This window comes from Malaya genurostris, chromosome 3 (assembly GCF_030247185.1).
Source record: "Malaya genurostris strain Urasoe2022 chromosome 3, Malgen_1.1, whole genome shotgun sequence".
NCBI classification, from domain to species: domain Eukaryota; kingdom Metazoa; phylum Arthropoda; class Insecta; order Diptera; family Culicidae; genus Malaya; species Malaya genurostris.
Genome location: NC_080572.1, coordinates 231164576 through 231171624, shown reverse-complemented (window position 1 = coordinate 231171624; position 7049 = coordinate 231164576).

Genomic DNA, 7049 nt, shown 5'->3' with positions numbered 1-7049 from the left:
TGGCGACTTCCGGTTTGTTGATATCCTTTGAAAACCTATATAATATGGGTATTTCCGGAACGGGGTTAATGAGTAGATGTCGGAAAATGATGTTTGAGGTGGTTCTGAAATCCAAGATGTCGACTTCCGGTTTATCGATATTCCTTGAAAACCCTTGCAATATGGATATTTTCGGAACGGAATTGATGAGTAGATGTCAGAAAACGATGTTTGAGGTAGTTTTGGAATTCAAGATGGCGACTTCCGATTTGCTAATATTCCTTGAAAACCCTTACAATATGGGTATTTTCGAAACGGGGTTAATGAGTAGATGTCGGAAAATTATGTTTGAAGCGGTTCTGAAATCCAAGATGGCGACTTCCGGTTTGTTGATATTCCTTGAAAACCCATACAATATGGGTATTTCCGGAACGGGGTTAATGAGTAGATGTCGGAAAATGATGTTTGAGGTGGTTCTGAAATCCAAGATGTCGACTTCCGGTTTATCGATATTCCTTGAAAACCCTTGCAATATGGGTATTTTCGGAACGGAATTGATGAGAAGATGTCGGAAAATTATGTTTGAAGTGGTTCTTAAATCCAAGATGGCGACTTCCGGTGTGTTGATATTCCTTGAAAACCCATACAATATGGATATTTTCGGAACGGAATTGATGAGTAGATGTCAGAAAACGATGTTTGAGGTAGTTTTGAAATTCAAGATGGCGACTTCCGATTTGCTAATATTCCTTGAAAACCCTTACAATATGGGTATTTTCGAAACGGGGTTAATGAGTAGATGTCGGAAAATTATGTTTGAAGCGGTTCTGAAATCCAAGATGGCGACTTCCGGTTTGTTGATATTCCTTGAAAACCCATACAATATGGGTATTTCCGGAACGGGGTTAATGAGTAGATGTCGGAAAATGATGTTTGAGGTGGTTCTGAAATCCAAGATGTCGACTTCCGGTTTATCGATATTCTTTGAAAACCCTTGCAATATGGGTATTTTCGGAACGGAATTGATGAGTAGATGTCGGAAAATTATGTTTGAAGTGGTTCTTAAATCCAAGATGGCGACTTCCGGTGTGTTGATATTCCTTGAAAACCCATACAATATGGATATTTTCGGAACGGAATTGATGAGTAGATGTCAGAAAACGATGTTTGAGGTAGTTTTGAAATTTAAGATGGCGACTTCCGGTTTGTTGATATTCCTTGAAAACCCATACAATATGGGTATTTCCGGAACGGGGTTAATGAGTAGATGTCGGAAAATGATGTTTGAGGTGGTTCTGAAATCCAAGATGTCGACTTCCGGTTTATCGATATTCTTTGAAAACCCTTGCAATATGGGTATTTTCGGAACGGAATTGATGAGTAGATGTCGGAAAATTATGTTTGAAGTGGTTCTCAAATCCAAGATGGCGACTTCCGGTTTGTTGATATTGCTTGAAAACCCATACAATATAGGTATTTTCGGAACAGAATTGATGAGTAGATGTCAGAAAATAATGTTTGAGGTAGTTTTGAAATCCAAGATGGCGACTTCCGGTGTGTTGATATTCCTTGAAAACCCATACAATATAGGTATTTTTGGAACGGAATTGATGAGTAGATGTCAGAAAATAATGTTTGAGGTAGTTTTGAAATTCAAGATGACGACTTCCGGTTTGTTGATATTCATTGAAAACCCATACAATATGGGTATTTTCGGAACGGTATAGTGTTTTAAAGGAATAAAGAGTTAAAAGAAAGTGGCAAAAACTTTCAAAAAATAATAATCAACCGGAAGTCACTGTTTTGCATTTCAAGACCACCTCAAATATAATTTTCCGACGTCTACTTTTAAATCGCTTTCCGAAAATACCCATATTGTAAGGGGTTTCAAGGAATATCAACAAATCGGAAGTTACCATCTTGGATTCAAGAACCACCTCAAACATCGTGTTCTGACAACTAATCATCAATCCCGTTCCGAAAATACCCATATTGTAAGGGTTTTCAAGGAATAACAAGAAACCGGAAGTTGCCATCTTGGAACTAAGAACCACCTCAAACATTGTTTTCTGACATCTACTCATCAATCCCGTTCTGAAAATACCCATTATGTAAGGGTTTTCAAGGAATATCAACAAACCGGAAGTAGCCATCTTGGATTTCAGAACCACTTCAAACATCATTTTCCGACATCTACTCATTAACCCTGTTCCGAAAATACCCATATTGTATGGGTTTTCAAGGAATATCAACAAACCGGAAGTCGCCATCTTGGATTTCAGAACCACTTCAAACATCGTTTTCCGACATCTACTCATCAATTCCGTTCCGAAGATACCCATATTGTTAGGGGTTTTAGGCAATCTCAATAAACCGGAAGTCGCCATATTGAATTTCAAAGCTACCTCAAACATCGTTTTCTGACATCTACTCATCAATTCCGTTCCGAAAATACCCATAATGCAAGGGTTTTCAAGGAATATCAACAAACCGGAAGTCGCCATCTTGAATTTCAAAACTACCTCAAACATCGTTTTCTGACATCTACTCATCAATTCCGTTTCGAAAATATCCATATTGTAAGGGTTTTCAAGGAATATCAAGAAACCGGAAGCCGCCATCTTGGATTTTGAAACGAGCCCAAATAACGTAAACTTTTTTTACGAACCAAATCCCAAATAACGTAAACTTTTTTAACGAACTACCTCTTTTTACGAACCCCCGTTTAGTTCGTAAATGGAGGTTTCGGTGTACTGGTTTTAACAATTTAGTAAATATAGTTGGGGTTCGTTAATTGAAGCCTCGTTGGCTGAATATTCGTTATTTGTTGCATCATATAATTTGAAAACACTGTTTTGTCAACTTCAAATAGGGTAATGGTACCTCCTTTCCTCTCAGCTCTAATAGTCATCTCATATACGAAAACCATTAGTGAGAGTGAGATCTGCTGTCTCTGTTCGATAGAGGAAATTTAAGCGTAAGGTGCATTCGTTTCGAGGCTTTGCTTCGCTATAACAACAGTATTGCATAATTTCCGATCTATTTTTCCGGTAGTCATTTTTAGAGCCGATGCAAACATATTGTATCCGATTTTATAACAATTCGTTGAAATTCGAGAAATCGGTAATATAACATGACGACACTACTAATGAGGTTTTGCACGGTTTATCTTTGATAGCTATCGGTGGTTTGTTTTTGCTGGAATGGCTAGGAACACAATGGAACAGAATGGATTGATACGGAATGGAAATGTAAACAAACCACTGATAACTATCAAACTATGTACATTCGGTTTATGTATATCGTGCTAAACCTTATGAAGCGTTATTATGAATGTTGAGCGTTAAGATGATTTGCGTTAGTCCATTTGTTTGACAATATTTTTGAGAGAAATCAGCAAAAACAATAATCAGCGTTCTTCCTAAAATATTAACCAAATGCAAAGACATCATATTAACAAAATATCCAGCTCTCACATTTCCCGAACAAATCATTGGCAACATCCTTTTTTGCGAGCATGGCGTCCTCAGGCGAGTCCGCATCGAATCTCGTACATAGTGCACTCATACAATTGACATAATATGTTGAATGTGATACCGTGCGATGGCGTTGCTGAACTGAAGATTGATGTCGCTCCAAGCTGACAGGATCTGCTTTAAGGGTAAGATGAAAATAGGTGCATTCGTTTCGAGTTTTTGTTTCACATTAACAGCAGTACTGCATAAAATGAGCTTTTTTGACAGCCGCCGGTGCTTTGTTTACAGTTTAAAAGTGCATCAGAGGTTCATCGTTTGAATTTAAAAATTGCAAGTCGTCTCACACTAAACAGATTTGTACAAATATCGCTCCTTGATGCTTGAAACACATATAGTGAAATCTTTTTAGTTCTTTGCACTGTGGAACACGTTTTTAACAGGCACTTTTTCGTAATTTTTCTATTTTTAATTTGCAGTCGAAAAACAAAACAAACCACCGGCAGCTGTTAGAGATGAACTTGATTCATCGGCAGTTCAACCTAATCTGGTTTTACACGATGAAGACACAAATGAGCTGTCCATGAATCAAATTCATCTTCGGCAGCTATCGGTGGTTTGTTTTTACTGGAATGACAAGGAACACAATACAAGAATTAGGTTTTTTACCGTCACTGCTAACCTCAATCGGATGAACACATTTTGACAGCTCAGCAGTACTGTTTGTAAACAGAAATTTTTTTTGTTTGTTTATTGACAAATTGGATCAGACCATTTACAGTCCGTATCGCCTAAATAAAGTTTTAAAACATTTGTTCACGATTGAATACGGTTCGTTTTTGATATTTATTAAATAAAAGTGACTATTTGCAAAGTGTAAAGATGATTGTTTTAGATGTGCTCTTCGATTTTTGTTTAAGCTTGTTTGTAAACAGTACCGCTGAACTGTCAAGGATGAATACTTGTTCATTTGTGTCGTCACGATAAAAAACCTAATTAGATTTTCTTTTATCGTGACGTCACAAATGAACAAGCATTCATCCTTGACAGTTCAGCAATACTGTTTACAAACAAGCTTAAACAATAATCGAAGAACACATCTTAAATAATCATCTTTACACTTTGCAACTAGTCACTTTAATTTAACAAATCTCAAAAATAAACCGTATACAATCGTGAACAAATGCTTAAAACTCTATCTAGGCGATATGGACAGTTAATGGTCTCATCCAATTTGTCAACAGACAAACAAAAACAACTCTGTTTACAAACAGTACTGCTGAACTCTCAAACTGTGCTCATACGATTGAGGTTAGTAAAGAAGGTAAAAAACATAATCACCCCTATTCTGTACGTCGATCGATTCGAAATATGCCTATCGAATGTGCAATTTCCATTCTGCATTCCGTTCGAGTTGGGTATGAACTCGAATATCATTCGTTCGAGTTGTTAAATTTTCGAACATTACTCGATCGACTTGCGTACATATTACTTCTGTTCGGTTTAGAATCGTTCTAATTCGTTTATAGAAGTGTGACGGTTTCGTTTACTAAGAAATGAATAATACAAATAATATACACGCAGAGAAATGGAGCATGTTTAAAATAACAAAACAGTTAGTAGAATTTTTAATATGATTTATGTTCATTTCAAGCTAGAATATGATTGTTTTGAACCAATTTCTCCCTTAAATATAAAAAATGTTCACTGCTTGATTTGAATCTAAACTTTGGTTTAACCAAACGAAAAATTTATTTGCTCCCAATGAATTTTGTTGTTGAAATAAATTAACTATTTATTACATGTCAACCAAAGTTGAATTGACGTTTTCGAAATATCCGGGTTGACTCAATCCTGCTGTATCTTTATTTCAAGAAAAAAATAGGTTTAATTTATCTATGATCTTATTTGTGTACTGATATAACTAAGTTTACTGTTCAAATGAACCGTAATAGTTTTATTTCCAATAGACAAGAGCATTTTTCCCGCGATAATAATCCAGGGCATTTTTGTATCTCCCGCGGATAAAGTTTTTTACAAGTTTTATAGAAAAAGTTTATCTGCTTCTTCAATTAACTAAGGGATTTTCAATAATTCAAGCGTATGTATCGATAATTGGAAAGATTTTGAAAATTACATAACATTACATAACACATTTTCTTTGCAAAAAATATTTCATGCAGGATCTCTATGTTGACTGATGGAGCACCGAAGTCTTGAAAAAATGCAAAATTAAAAAAAATTGTATATTAGGAAGCTGAAAACAAATAAAAGTAGTATCAAAAATTACTTCGTTAAATTAGTATGAAAGAAATTATTTTATTCCTGAAATCAAACAAAAATGTATGGTTTCAACAATCAAAAGCGTTAGTTGAAATAACTAATTTCAAGGAAATTTATTTCAACTAAAAGGTTTCGTGAATTTAAAGCGTTGCAATTATTGACTTCACCTAGAGTTCGTTTCATTTAAAACTATATTTTAAGTTGAATTTACTGTGAAATTGTTTGTCAAGAGATTGACAGGAACGCGCAAGTAAAATATTTGTTATTTTTATCAAACTGTTTATTGAAACAAACTAATCCACCGAGAAATATAAACGATCATGTTTTGTAGTTTCAATTAGCAATATTTACAATATCAAACCAGATTTTCTTTTGTCACTATTTCAACAAAAATATACGTTGGGTGAAACCCAAATATGGTTATCTTTACGATTTTTTTCTCTGCGTGTGGTTAGTGTTCGAAATTTGAAGTGTTCCCGAACGAGAGTCGATCGAATCATACAAGTCGAACGGAATAAATAATGCAAAATTCGAACTCGAACGAAAGCGTAGATTGGTTCGTATCACAAATCCGTCGAATTGCAGAATCGGGGTGAATAACATGGAGCAAAATGGAACGATACGGAATGGACTTGTAAACAAACCACTGATAGCTGTCAAACGATGTTCATTCGACTCATTGTGTGAGGTCATGTCTTTTTTGTGCAAAACCTACGACGGTTGGGCGTTATTATAAATGTTGAGCATTAAGATGATATGTCTGCGTTAGTCCCTATGTTTTCCAATATTTTTGGGTGAAATCAGCAAAAACAATAATCAGCGTTCTCCCTAAAATAGCAACCAGATGTCAGTTATATTCCAGCTTGTAAAATCTAGCTGCAATATATTTAACTCTAAAACTTTCCAGCTTGATGGATATGAAGAAGATTTTTGACGAAACGCATGTCTGGAATATCTAAAATTACGATTTTAGCGATTAGCCCAGGCTTACTCTTAATTGTGGTCGTTCGCCGGGGGAAGAAAAAGTTTATGAGTATATATTTTTATGAATAGTTTTTAACGTAGTCTTACTTTTCGTTGGTAGGTTCCAACAAAAGAAACCTTGAGGAACCTGCGCTTCCCTTAGTAACTGGAAATTTTCGAAACGTACAAATGCAGAATTCGTATTCTGTAAATGACTAAGACATGACTTCGGAAAAAGATAGGGTGCTTCATCGTTTATGTTGGTATGTAAACGCTGAATAACTTTCACATTTACCAACCAAGCGATTACATCAGGTACCTATTCACACCGAAACAATGCGCTGAAATAGT